At 43.0% G+C, this 15457-nt stretch overlaps 1 protein-coding gene across 1 annotated transcript in view; it reads right to left on the bottom strand.

Moving 5' to 3' along the window:
- LOC120062790 (basic salivary proline-rich protein 3-like) overlaps positions 1–15457 on the bottom strand; it is a 43300-nt gene that overhangs the window by 19513 nt on the left and 8330 nt on the right. The gene's annotated exons all lie outside the window — the stretch shown is intronic.

Here is a 15457-nt window from a genome sequence, read left to right on the forward strand (position 1 = left end):
GAGCAGGGGTTCTTAATGTTTAAACCTACCATTCAAAAGGAGAGAAGATGAAATCACCCCCCCCCCCCCCACCCCAAACCCCTCCCACCACCTAATGGTCCGTCCAAACTAGTCCAACTAACAAAGACATCATCAATGAGTTAAACCGCCTGAGGACCAGCACAAACACAAAGATACATCTCAGAGAAGTATAGTTACTGGATTCATGTGCGGGCGCTTCAATAATCCCTGGCGTCTATGGGCCCGGTAACATAAAGCTCTCGTGCGTGCGCGCGTGTGCACGTGTGTGTGTGTGTGCGTGCATGCGTGCGTGCGTGCGTGCGTGCGTGCGTGCGTGCGTGCGTGCGTGCGTGCGTGCGTGCGTGCGTGCGTGTGTGTGTGTGTGTGTGTTGAGGAGGCTAATTGCGTCGGGCAGTCTGAAGGTCCCGTCGGCTCCTCGATCATTACCAGCACAGACAGATGTTTTAGCACTTAGTCCGCCCCTTTCACACACACAAACACACACACACACACACACACACGCAGTACTGTGCCCATGAAAGCCTATGAATGAGGTGATGCCTGAATCACCACTTTAGGTTTTATGTGAAAGTTTTGACTCAATTTCCCACAGAATACTTTAGATGGAGAATGACTCAAAACACACCACGTCATTTACCCAACCACTCTATCAAAACACACCACGTCATTTACCCAACCACTCTATCAAAACACACCACGTCATTTACCCAACCACTCTATCAAAACACACCATGTCATTTACCCAACCACTCTCTGTCCTATATACAGTACAATGGCGTATTTGTCAGTTGGTGTTTGGAATGAACTCTTGTGTGTGAGCTGTTGGATAGACCCACATGTTACCTCTGTGTGTGTGTGTGTGTGTGTATGTGTGTGTGTGTGTGTGTGTGTGTGTGTGTGTGTGTGTGTGTGTGTGTGTGTGTGTGTGTGTGTGTGTGTGTGTGTGTGTGTGTGTGTGTGTGTGTGTGTGTGTGCGTGTGTGTGCATGCGTATAATAGAAAGCTCATGACTTCATGGTGGTGTTCCCCCTCTCCTCCTAACCGTAACACTTCACATGCTCTGGTCAGGTGTGTCACGGTGCAGTCTGGAGACTACTGTGTGTACATGGAAACGCAACATGGGATCACAGAGGCAGGCACGCCACATGCCACATACCACAAACTGTCTACCAACCAATGACAAGGTTAGGACGTACCTCATACCACTGAAGTTGTAATTCTTCAATTCTTTACCTCACGGCATCAGAGACCAGTCTGATAACCCAGTGTCTGGTAATGCAGAGGTCAACATGTCTAGTAATAGATTTAGTCTTTGTCTTTCAGACATACACATAGATGTTTGACCTTCCCTCTACAGGATACAGTATATGCAGTAACATTGTCTTACGTCAGATAGTGCGTTGATTCCACCTGCACTGATCTGTCTCGTATCTCCCAAATGGTCATGGGATAGTCCAAAAGTTGTCAGGCTACAATGGGCAGCTGTAGCATTCTGAAAATATTCCCTAAGTGAAATCGTCAATTTCCGCTTCAAAATTGTCTGAATTAATCTAAGCTAAAACAATGTATGTTTTTTTGATGAGGAAGTCTTAGTTGCCCCATTTCACATCTAGCTAAGGATTATTGTGCTTCAATTAGCTGTATTTCTGAAGTTTGATTACGGGCACAAAAGCTAGCATAAATTTGCTGAACATTGAGCCAGTCACTGAAAGCATTTTGACTGAAACGATACTGCTAACCAACCAGCTACCTACTTAGTGCTGCACACAATGTTGAATCTTCCAACAATAGCTAGCTAGCAAGCTACTGTAGCTAGTAGTGCTAACGCTTACATTATGAGTTTTGACAGCTCTTTGGTCTTGGCCATAGTGGAGTTTGGAGTGTGACTGTTTGAGGTTGTGGACAGGTGTCTTTTATACTGATAACAAGTTCAAACAGGTGCCATTAATACAGGTAACGAGTGGAGGACAGAGGAGCCTCTTAAAGAAGTTACAGGTCTGTGAGAGCCAGAAATCTTGCTTGTTTGTAGGTGACCAAATACTTATTTTCCACCATAATATGCAAATAAATTAATTAAAAATCCTACAATGTGATTTTCTGGATTTTTTTTTCTCATTTTGTCTGTCATAGTTGAAGTGTACCTATGATGAAAATTACAGGCCTCTCTCATCTTTTTAAGTGGGAGAACTTGCACAATTGGTGGCTGACTAAATACTTTTTTGCCCCACTGTATCTAAGTCAGAACTGTCCAGAGTAGTGATGCTAGTCGGGCAGGCGGGTGTAGGCAGGAACCGGTTGAAGAGCATGCATTTAGTTTTATTACCGTTTAAGAGCAGTTGGAGGCCACGGAAGGTGTGTTGTATGGTGTTGAAGCTCATTTGGAGGTTTGTTAACCTCTTTGGGCTGCAGGGGCAGTATTGAGTAGCCGGATAAAAGGTGCCCATTTCAAACGGCCTCGTACTCAATTCTTGCTCGTACAATATGCATATTATTATTACTATTGGATAGAAAACACTCTCTAGTTTCTAAAACCGTTTGAATTATATCTGTGAGTAAAACAGAACTCATTTTGCAGCAAACTTCCTGACAGGAAGTGGAAAATCTGAAATCGATGCTCTGTTCTAGGGCCTGCCTATAAATGTCCTTGATATATATCAGTATACATGCACTTCATACGTCTTCCACTAGATGTCGACAGGCAGTGAGAGAAGAAATGGAGTGTATAACTTGATCTGGGGTCGAATAAAACATTACATTACATTTTAGTCATTTAGCAGACGCTCTTATCCAGAGCGACTTACAGTAGAGTGCATACATTTTTATTACATTTACATACTGAGACAAGGATATCCCTACCGGCCAAACCCTCCCTAACCCGGACGACGCTATGCCAATTGTGCGTCGCCCCACGGACCTCCCGGTTGCGGCCGGCTGCGACAGAGCCTGGGCGTGAACCCAGAGACTCTGGTGGCGCAGCTAGCACTGCGATGCAGTGCCCTAGACCACTGCGCCACCCGGGAGGCCGGGTGGCGCAGTAAAATAAAATAAAATAAAATAAATAATAAATAAAAGCTCTTTGTATGACGTGTCACCAGTTTCCTGTTTTCTGGAGAGCGCGAGAAGGGACCTGGTATTGCCTTCTGATAAGCTGTCGTTATAGACGACTAATATCTCCGGCTTTGATTTTATTTGATACATGTGACAATATCATCGTAAAGTATGTTTTTTCAATATAGTTTTATTAGATTATTGAAATTTCTTTCGGGACGTTAGGCGTGTTGCTTTGTCTGCGTATGTTCAGGAAGGAGAGCTTCGCGCCACTTTGCTAGCTTTCCGTGCTAATTGACTGGAGAAGAGGACATTCTAAATCCAAACAACGATTGTTCTGGACAAAGGACCCCTTGTACAACATTCTGATGGAAGATCATCAAAAGTAGGACCCATTTTATGATGCTATTTCATATATCTGTCGAACATGTTGTACTAGTAGTTTGCGCCCAGAGTTTGGGCACTCTCTCGCTATAACTAAGCTGGATGTCGTAATGAAGTTATTTTTAGAATTCTAACACGGCGATTGCATTAAGAACTAGTGTATCTATCATTTCCTATACAACATGTATTTTTTAGTAACGTTTATGTATAGTTATTTGGTCAGAATAGTTGAGTGTCATAAAAATATCCGCACATTCTGGGAAAAAGATGCTACGTTAGCACAATGTATAACCACTGATTTCAGCTCTAAATATGCACATTTTCGAACAAAACATAAGTGTATGTATAACCTGATGTTATAGGACTGTCATCTGATGAAGCTTATCAAGGTTAGTCAAAAATTATATATCTTTTGCTGGTTTATTCGCTATCGCTAACGTGCCTATTGCTATCGCTAACGTGCCTTGATGAATGAATGCGGTAGTGTGGTAGGCTATTGTAGTAAGCTAATATAATGCTATATTGTGTTTTCGCTGTAAAACACTTAAAAAATCGGAAATATTGGCTGGATTCACAAGATGTTTGTCTTTAATTTGCTGTACACCATTGTTTTTTCAGAAATGTTTTATGATGAGTATTTAGGTATTTGACGTTGGTGTCTGTAATTACTCTGGCTGCTTCGGTCCTATTTGTGACGGTAGCTGTGATGGTAGCTGCAATGTAAAACTGATTTATACCTCAAATATGCACATTTTTCGAACAAAACATAGATTTATTGTATAACATGTTATAAGACTGTCATCTGATGAAGTTGTTTCTTGGTTAGTTTGGTTGGTTCTTGGTTAGTTAGGTTGGCTTTGTGCATGCTACCTGTGCTGTGAAAAATGTCTGTCCTTTTTTGTATTTGGTGGTGAGCTAACATAAATATATGTGGTGTTTTCGCTGTAAAACATTTTAAAAATCGGACATGTTGGCTGGATTCACAAGATGTTTATCTTTCATATGCTGTATTGGACTTGTTAATGTGTGAAAGTTAAATATTTCTAAAAAATATATTTTGAATTTCGCGCCCTGCACTTGAAGTGGCTGTTGTCATATTGTGCCCGGCTTCGGGCTTGCAGCCCAAAGAAGTTAACTTCTTATGGCTGCAAGCCCGACGTCGGTACACTTATGACAACAGCCAGCTCAAAGTGCAGGGCGCGAAATTCAAAAGATATTTTTTTTTAAATATTTAACTTTCACACATTAACAAGTCCAATACAGCATATGAAAGGTACACATCTTGTGAATCCAGCCAACATGTCCGATTTTTAAAATGTTTTACAGCGAAAACACCACATATATTTATGTTAGCTCACCACCAAATACAAAAAAGGACAGACATTTTTCACAGCACAGGTAGCATGCACAAAGCCAACCTAACTAACCAAGAACCAACCAAACTAACCAAGAAACAACTTCATCAGATGACAGTCTTATAACATGTTATACAATAAATCTATGTTTTGTTCGAAAAATGTGCATATTTGAGGTATAAATCAGTTTTACATTGCAGCTACCATCACAGCTACCGTCACACAAAAGACACCACTTTTTTTACTCCATCAGTTTTTTACTCCATCAGTAGCTATCACAAATTCGACCAAATAAAGATATAAATAGCCACTAACCAAGAAACAACTTCATCAGATGACAGTCTGATAACATATTTATTGTATAGCATATGTTTTGTTAGAAAAATTTGTATATTTCAGGTATAAATCATAGTTTACCATTGCAGCCACCATCACAAATCTCACCAAAGCGACTAGAATAACTACAGAGAGCAACGTGTATTACCTAATTACTCATCATAAAACATTTCTTAAAAATACACAGCGTACAGCAATTGAAAGACACAGATCTTGTGAATCCAGACAATATTTCAGATTTTCTAAGTGTTTTACAGCGAAAACACAATTTAGCGTTATATTAGCTTAGCACATGTGCAAACATCACCCCAGCATTGATTCAAGGCAAAAAGAGCGATAACGTATAAACCACCAAAATATATTAATTTTTTCACTAACCTTCTCAGAATTCTTCAGATGACAGTCCTGTAACATCATATTACACAATGCATATAGAGTTTGTTCGAAAATGTGCATATTTAGCGGCACAAATCGTGCTTATACAATGAGAATAGTGTCCAAATACTCAAGCAATCTGTCCGGCGCCATCTTGGAAAGACACCTATTCTTATCGAAAACTATTCATAAACTTGACTAAAAAAATACAGGTTGGACAGCAATTGAAAGACAAATTAGTTCTTAATGCAATCGCTGAATTACATTTTTAAAATTAACGTTACTGCGCAATACAGGGTGCGATAAAGCAAGGCTACACTGCAAGTAATGGCGTCTTATGCATTTTACTTTTTTCAACAGAACAATGAATTATCAGCATAAATAGTTCTTACTTTTTGATGACCTCCCATCAGAATCTTGGGATAGGTGTCCTTTGTCCAAAAGAATCGTTGCTAGGTTGTAGAATGTCGTCTTCCACGTTGCAATTAGCAGTAAACATTAGCCATGTGGGCCAGAGATACCCAACTTCCTACAGCGCCAAGAAAATAAATACCCGAAAATCGCAATATACTGATATAAACTGATATAATTCGGTTCAAAATAACAAGATTATGATGTCTTTAAAGCCTATATCGAATAAAAACAGAGCCGGATATAACTAGAAGCTTAAACGGGAGCTTCTAAAACGACATGCCAAGGTCCTCAGTGCGTCAGCGCGAAGAAGCAAAAGAAGGGACACATCGATTCCAATCAATTTATAGACTTTCTGATCTGCCTAGAGACTCCATTTCAAGGCCCTCTATTCGCTGACACCCAGGGGAAGGCGTATGCAGTGCATCTCAACCAATAGAAGACAGGCAAAGTTATACACAGGTCTGAGAACAGGTTGGAAAAATCTGCATTCTCAACTCCACATAGGGAAATTGCTCTAAGTCCAGTTCTGTTTCACTTACAGACATAATTCAAACGGTTTTAGAAACTAGAGAGTGTTTTCTATCCAATAGTAATAATAATATGCATATTGTACGAGCAAGAATTGAGTACGAGGCCGTTTGAAATGGGCACCTTTAATCAGAGCTACTCAATACTGCCCCTGCAGCCATAAAAAGTTAACACAGTGTCCAAAGAAGGGCCAGATGTATACAGAATGGTGTCATCTGCGTAGAGGTGGATCAAGGAATTCCCCACAGCAAGAGCGTCATCGTTGATATACACAGAGAAGAGAGTCGGCCCGAGAATTGAACCCTGTGGTACCCCCATAGAGACAGCCAGAGGTCCGGACAACAGGCCCTCCGATTTGACACACTGAACTCTATCTGAGAAGTAGTTGGTGAACCAGGCGATGCAGTCATTTGAGAAGCCAAGGTTGTTGAGTCTGCCGATAAGAACACGTTGATTGACAGAGTCGAAAACCTTGGCCAGGTCGATGAAGATGGTGTATGTATCCTTGACAACACAACCCAATAACACCGTGTGTGTGTGTGTGTGTGTGTGTGTGTGTGTGTGTGTGTGTGTGTGTGTGTGTGTGTGTGTGTGTGTGTGTGTGTGTGTGTGTGTGTGTGTGTGTGTGTGTGTGTGTGTGTGTCCAGCAGACATCATAGTGATTTTAATCAGAGGTTTCTAGCCAGTAAGCGGTCCTAACTGGCCCTAGCAGCAGACCACATACACTTTAGTAGGCTTCCACACAGCCTGATGCAGAGGTGAATCAATGTTAGACTAATGGAGCACGCACACACACACACACGCGCACACACTCGCTCCTCTTCCATTTCCAAATCCTACCACTGCTTCCAAATTATCTGTGATGAGGTCTGAACGGAAACAGCCATTTCCTTAAATGCTCCCCCCCCCCCCCCCCCCCCCCCCCCCCAATAAATCACACTCTAATCCAGATCCTGGTGAGCTTGGATGGACTGAGAGGAAAAGAGAGAGGGGGTGACGAGTGAAGGAATAACAGATGTTTGATGGACTGCTCTCAGGCATCTCAACTGCAATGAGAGGTGGGGCGGAGTTTCCTAGTCTACAGAGGTGGAGTTTGGTCATATATAGGTTAACAGCAGTCAAAGTAAACCACAACAAGAATGAAGATGTGACAAGTCACAATTTTTTCTTTGATTATCAAAAAATCCTGCCAATTTCATCTTAACTGTCTAACGCCCTTCCCCATTCCCCCAACTACCTCCTAGGCACCTGTGTAGTTCTGTATTGGACAGATGTAAGCAATATGGCGGCAATTCCAGCAAGACTATCAGAGTGAGAGGTAGGCTTATATTCATCTGGTACTTTTAGACCCAGGAAGTGGTACAGTCACTGTTGACTTGACTTCAGGAGGCAGCCGAGGGAGGGGACCGATATGCGTTGTGCCTGTTGCTATGGCAACCTGTAAACTGTGATTAGTGATATGAGTTATAGGACATGCCGTCACCTTGGTGTGAATCAGGTGATATTGTGTGATATTGTGCTGCTTGCAGACTCATTTCACCCTTTTTCCCCTTTTCCCCATGCAGTGTACAGCAAGGAGACGCTCCACAGACAAGCAAAACAGAACATCCCAATTCATGGGATGCAGGCTTTTGTTCCAGCCCAGCTCTCACACACCTGATTTCACTAATCAAGGGCTTGGTGATTATAATCTATCCGTCTATAAGTTGAGTCAGGTGTTTTAGTGTTGGGCTAGTACAAAATCGTCCACAGCATCTGGAGAATGTCTGTGACTGGGATGACGGCCAAAAAAGCCGCTGCCCGCCGGACCCAGACTGCCTCTGCCTACAGGGTTTCCTGGGCTGATTAGCAGGGGCAGACAGACCCTCATTACAGCGACCACAGATGAAAATGAGAACAAAATGAGGCCCATTACCATGAGAGCATGACTAATATCCTTCAGCAGACCCCTGATACACACACCCACACATACAGACAGAAACAGACACACAAACACATATGAGTTGAGTTGAGTTTGAGTTTATTTTTACAGGGACAGTGCACATTAATCAACGTTTCAGTAAAAGTGCCGGTTTTAGCCAGCCGGCTAATTTTCAACCGCAGTCCCTGGGCAGGTTATTAAAAACAATTACAATATAGACAATAGCAACATAGAACAAGACATAGCAACATAGGACAAGCAAGACGTAGCATACAGACAGAGCAACATAGAACAAAAAGCAGCAAGACAAAATTCATAAAAGCGACAAAGTGTTTCCACACCTCACCATACAGACAACAGACATGGAAAGCGGCAACACACAGCTAGGGACCATGTTCACAAATCTGAACTAGACACACACAAAAGCAAGGAAAGAGGTAATACATTCTGGCTCTATTAAAGCAACCCTCATTTAAGGCCTCTGTGTGTGTGTGTGTGTGTGTGTGTGTGTGTGTGTGTGTGTGTGTGTGTGTGTGTGTGTGTGTGTGTGTGTGTGTGTGTGTGTGTGTGTGTGTGTGTGTGTGTGTGTGTGTGTGTGTGTGTGTGTGTGTGTGTGTGTGTGTGTGTGTGTGTGTGTGTCTGTGTGTGTGTGTGTGTGTGTGTGTGTGCGTTTACAGACCACTAATCATCTATGACGTAATCAACAAGCTCTCACTACAGAATTAGACACTTATCCACATTTCTTCAAATGTAAAATTTCTAAGTTGCTCCAAAGTATTTTTGACTCCCTGGGTTGACTCCTCCTGCTCAGTATCATTCCATTTCTAAAAATGTCAAATTGTGAAGTAGCTCCAAATTAAGGGTTACGAGTTTGGATATGGTTAAAACATTACATTTAGGCACTCATTCTGAATGGTTAAGGTAACGGTTAAGGTTTGGAATAGGGTTACAACCAAAAAATACAAAACAAGTGTTCACCACTGGGATCAAACACACAACCTTCTGATCTGGAGTCATGGGATTCCATCCATCCACCACCCCTGTCTACAACCCATGTCCACAACCCCCTGGCAAAGCCCAACCCTACTTGATGGTAATAGTTGGACAGACGTCCAATTGTCTCGTCTCATCTTGTCTCTTCCATTCTCTCATCCTTTTCTCCTCCTACTCCACTACCATCTAGGCACTTCTCTCTCACCCCTTTTCTCTCTCACCCCTTTTCTCCTATCTTCTCTGCCCCTTCACCTTTCTCTTCCCACCCTCTCTAATATCACCTCTCCACATCTTTCATCCCCCGTCTTCTCTACACTTCCTGCTATCTCCTCTACCTTTTTTCTCCTCTCCTTCCCCTCTCTGTGCATTGCCAAGCAGGCAGTAATTGGCTATTCTTTCACAATGAGTTGGGTGAATTTTGGCCCAATCCTCCTGACAGAGCTGGTGTAACTGAGTTAGGTTTGTAGGACTCCTTGCACACTCCTTTCACACACGCTTTTTCAGTTCTTCCCACACATTTTCTACAGGAATGAGGTCAGGGCTTTGTGATGGCCACTCCAATACCTTGACTTTGTTGTCTTTAAGCCATTTTGCCACATCTTTGGAAATGTGCTTGGGGTTATTGTCCATTTGGAAGTCCCATTAGAAAAGCTTTAACTTCCTGACTGATGTCTTGAGATGTTGCTGCAATATATCCACATAATTTCCTCACTCATGATGCCGTCTATTTTGTGAAGTGCACCAGTCCCTCCTGCAGCAAAGCACACCCACAACATGATGCTTCCACCCCCATGCTTCACGGTGGGATGGTGTTCTACGGCTTGCAAGCCTCCCCCTTTTTCCTCCAAACATAACGATGGTCATTACGGCCAAACAGTTCTATTTTTGGTTCATCAGACCAGAGGACATTTCTCCAAAAAGTAAGATCTTTGTCCCCTTGTGCAGTTGCAAACCATAGCCTGGCTTTTTATGGAGATATTGGAGCAGAGGCTTCTCAAATCAAATCAAATTGTATTGGTCACATACACATGGTTAGCAGATGTTAATGTGAGTGTAGCGAAATGCTTGTGCTTCTAGTTCCAACCATGCAGTAATATCTAACAAATAATCTAACAATTGCACAACTACCTTATACACACAATGGCAAAGGCAAGATGCAGTAGATGGTATACAGTACAGTATATACATATTAGATGAGTAATGTAGGGTATGTAAACATTATATAAAGTGGCATTGTTTAAAGTGACTAGTGATACATTTATTACATCCAATTATTAATTATTAAAGTGGCTAGAGTTGAGTCAGTATGTTGGCAGCAGCCACTCAATGTTAGTGATGGCTGTTTAACAGTCTGATGGCCTTGAGATAGAAGCTGTTTTTCAGTCTCTCAGTCCCAGCTTTGATGCACCTGTACTGACCTCACCTTCTGGATGATAGCGGGGTGAACAGGCAGTGGCTCGGGTGGTTGTTGTCCTTGATGATCTTTTTGGCCTTCCTGTGACAACGGGTGGTGTAGGTGTCCTGGAGGGTAGATAGTTTGCCCCCGGTGATGCGTTGTGCAGACCGAGGAACTTAAAACGTTCCACCTTCTCCACCACTGTCCTGTCGATGTGCATAGGGGATGCTCCCTCTGCTGTTTCCTGAAGTCCACGATCATCTCCTTTGTTTTGTTGACGTTGAGTGTGAGGTTATTTTCCTGACACCACACTCCGAGAGCCCTCACCTCCTCCCTGTAGGCCGTCTCGTCGTTGTTGGTAATCAAGCCTACCACTGTAGTGTCGTCTGCAAACTTGATGATTGAGTTGGAGGTGTGCATGGCCACACAGTCATGGGTGAACAGGGACTAAAGGAGAGGGCTGAGAAAGCACCCTTGTGGGGCCCCAGTGTTGAGGATCAGCGGGGTGGAGATGTTGTTTCTTACCCTCACCACCTGGGGGCGGCCCGTCAGAAAGTCCAGGACCCAGTTGCACAGGGCGGTGTCGAGACCCAGGGTCTCGAGCTTAATGACGAGTTTGGAGGGTACTATGGTGTTAAATACTGAGCCGTAGTCGATGAACAGCATTCTTACATAGGTATTCCTCTTGTCCAGATGGGTTAGGGCTGTGTGATTGCGATTGCGTTGTCTGTGGACCTATTGGGGCGGTAAGCAAATTGGAGTGGGTCTAGCGTATCAGGTAGGGTGGAGGTGATATGATCCTTGACTAGTCTCTCAAAGCACTTCATGATGACGGAAGTGAGTTCTACAGGGCGATAGTCGTTTATTTATTTTATTTATTTTTTTATTTCACCTTTATTTAACCAGGTAGGCTATTTGAGAACAAGTTCTCATTTACAACTGCGACCTGGCCAAGATAAAGCTCAGGTACCTTAGCTAGTATATTTATTTTATTTTTTAATTCACCTTTATTTAACCAGGTAGGCAAGTTGAGAACAAGTTCTCATTTACAATTGCGACCTGGCCAAGATAAAGCAAAGCAGTTCGACACATACAACAACACAGAGTTACATATGGAGTAAAACAAACATACAGTCAATAATACAGTAGAAAAATAAGTCTATATACAATGTGGGCAAATGAGGTGAGATAAGGGAGGTAAAGGCAAAAAAAAGGCCATGGTGGCAAGGTAAATACAATATAGCAAGTAAAACACTGGAATGGTAGATTTGCAGTGGAAGAATGTGCAAAGTAGAAATAGAAATAATGGGGTGCAAAGGAGCAAAATATATAAATAACTAAATACAGTAGGGGAAGAGGTAGTTGTTTGGGCTAAATTATAGATGGGCTATGTACAGGTGCAGTAATCTGTGAGCTGCTCTGACAGCTGGTTCTTAAAGCTAGTGAGGGAGATGAGTGTTTCCAGTTTCAGAGATTTTTGTAGTTCGTTCCGGTCATTGGCAGCAGAGAACTGGAAGGAGAGGCAGCCAAAGGAGGAATTGGCTTTGGGGGTGACCAGAGAGATATACCTGCTACCAGTTTAGCTCAGGTAGCTTAGCTTTCTTGGGAACAGGAACAATGGTGGACCTCTTGAAGCATGTGGGAACAGCAGACTGGGATAGGGATTGATTGAATATGTCCGTAAACACACCAGCCAGCTGGTCTGCGCATGCTCTGAGGACGCGGCTATTGATGCCGTCTGGGCCGGCAGCCTTGCGAGGGTTAACACGTTTAAATGTTTTACTCACGTTGGCTGCGGTGAGGGAGAGTCCGCAGGTTTTGGTAGCGGGCCATGTCGGTGGCACTGTATTGTCCTCAAAGCGAGCATTGTTGATTAATTTGTCTGGGAGCAAGACATCGGGTCCGCGACTTGGCTGGTTTTCTTTTTGTAGTCCGTGACTGACTGTAGACCCTGCCACATACCTCTCGTGTATTGAATTGCGACTCTACTTTGTCTCTATACTGACTCTTAGCTTGTTTGATTGCCTTGCGGAGGCAATACACTGTTTTGTATTCGGTCATGTTTCCGGTCGCCTTGCCATGATTAAAAGCAGTGGTTCGCGCTTTCAGTTTTGGACGAATGCTGCCATCAATCCACGGTTTCTGGTTGGGGAAAGTTTAAATTGTCACCGTGGGTACAACATCATCGATGCACTTGCCGATAAACTCACTCACCGAATTAACGTATACATCAATGTTGTTGTTCGACGCTATCTGGAACATAGCCCAGTCCACGTGATCGAAGTAATCTTGAAGCGTGGAATCAGATTGGTCAGACCAGCGTTGAACAGACCTGAGCATGGGCGTTTCCTGTTTTAGTTTCTGTCTGTAGTCTGGGAGCAACAAGATGGAGTCGTGGTCAGATTTGCCGAAAGGAGGGCGAGGGAGGGCTTTGTATGCGTTCCGGAAGTTAGAGTAACAATGATCCAGAATTTTTCCAGCCCAGGTCACGCATTCGATATGCTGATAAAATTTAGGGAGCCTTGTTAAAATCCCCAGCTACAATAAATGCAGCCTCAGGATATGTGGTTTCCAGTTTACATAGAGTCCAAAAGTTCTTTCAGGGCCATTGAGGTGTCTGCTTGGGGGGATGTACACGACTGTGATTATAATCAAGAATTCTCTTGGTAGATAATGCGGTCGGCATTTGATTGTAAGGAATTCTAGGTCATGTGAACAAAAGGACTTGAGTTCCTGTATGTTGTTATGATCACACCACGACTCGTTAATCATAAGGCATACACCCCCGCCCTTCTTCTTACCAGAGAGATGTTTGTTTCTGTCGGCGCGATGCGTGAAGAAACCAGGTGGCTGTACCAACTCTGATAACGTATCGCGAGTGAGCCATGTTTCCGTGAAACAGAGAATGTTACAATCTCTGATGTCTCTCTGGAAGGCAACCCTTGCTCGGATTTCGTCTACCTTGCTGTCAAGAGACTGGGCATTGGCTAGTAGTATACCCGGGAGCGGTGGGCAATGTGCCCATCTAGGGAGCCTGACCAGAAGACCGCTCCGTCTGCCCCTTCTGCGGCGCTGTTGTTTTGGGTCGCCTGCTGGGATCCGAAGTATTGTCCTGGGTGGTGGACCAAACAGAGGATCCGCTTCGGCAAAGTCTTCCTGGTCGTAATGTTGGTAAGTTGACGTTGCTCTTATATCCAATAGTTCCTTCTTCCTTGCTGAGTGGCCTTTCAGGTTACGTCAATATAGGACTCGTTTTACTGTGGATATAGATAGTTCTGTACCTGTTTCCTACAGCATCTTCACAAGGTCCTTTGCTGTTGTTCTGGGATTGATTTGCATTTTTTGCACCAAAGTACCTTCATCCCTAGGAGACAGAATGAGTCTCCTTCCTGAGAGGTATGACGGCTGCGTGGTCCCATGGTGTTTATACTTGCGTACTATTGTTTGCACAGATGAACGTGGTACCTTCAGGCATTTGGAAATTGTTCCCAAGGATGTACCAGACTTGTGGAGGTCTGCAATTTTCTTTTCTGAGGTCTTGGCTGATTTCTTTTGATTTTCCCATGATGTCAAGCAAAGAGGCACTGAGTTTGAAGGTAGGCCTTGAAAAACATCCACAGGTACACCTCCAATTGACTCAAATGATGTCAATTAGCCTATCAAAAGCATCTAAAGCCATGACATAATTTTCTGGAACTTTCCAAGCTGTTAAAAGGCACAGTCAACTTAGTGTATGTAAACTTCTTACCCACTGGAATTGTGATACAAAGAATTATAAGTGAAATAATCTGTCTGTAAACAATTGTTGGAAAAATTACTTGTGTCATGCACAAAGTAGATGTCCTAACTGACTTGCCAAAACTATAGTTTGTGAACAAGAAATGTGTGGAGTGGTTGAAAAACGAGTTTTAATGACTCCAACCTAAGTGTATGTAAACTTCCGTCTTCAACTGTAAATATTATTAATTAACTGGTTCGACAGCTTCTTTTTTGTAAACTCAACTTTTCGGTCAAAGTGCTACCTGAACTTAACATTTTTAGTTGGCCTAACTTTAGCTCCAAAATGAGAAAACCTAGGCAGAAATTCAGTCAACTTAAAATCATGTGTTTGCTCAAATTGTCTCATATGTTCATTCAACTAGAAATTATTATTTGGGCATCTTACCTGCAAAAATGGCTGTGGAACTAATTACACACACACACAAAGTGACTTTAACTTACAACGTACAAATTTGACACACGTTGACAAACACTGAGTGTACAAAACATTAGGAACACCTTCCTACTATTGAGTTGCACTTCCTTTTGCCCTCAGAACAGCCTCAATTATTCGGGGAATGGTCTCTACAAGGTCTCAAAAGTGTTCACAGGGATGCTGGCCCATGTTGACTCCAATGCTTCCCACAGTTGTGTCAAGTTGGCTGGATGTCCTTTGGATGGTGGAACCTTCTTGACACACACAGGAAACTATTGACCCAGTAGCGTTGCAGTTCTTGACACACTCAAACCGGTGCACCTGGTACCTACTACCATACCCCGTTCAAAGGCACTTACATGTTTTGTCTTGCCCATTCACCTTCTGAATTCCACACATACACAATCCATGTCTCAATTGTCTCAAGGCTTAAAAATCCTTCTTTAACCTGTCTCCTCCCCTGCATCTACACTGATTGAAGTGGGTTTAACA

The sequence above is a fragment of the Salvelinus namaycush genome, chromosome 18, assembly GCF_016432855.1.
Source record: "Salvelinus namaycush isolate Seneca chromosome 18, SaNama_1.0, whole genome shotgun sequence".
In the NCBI taxonomy this organism is placed as follows: domain Eukaryota; kingdom Metazoa; phylum Chordata; class Actinopteri; order Salmoniformes; family Salmonidae; genus Salvelinus; species Salvelinus namaycush.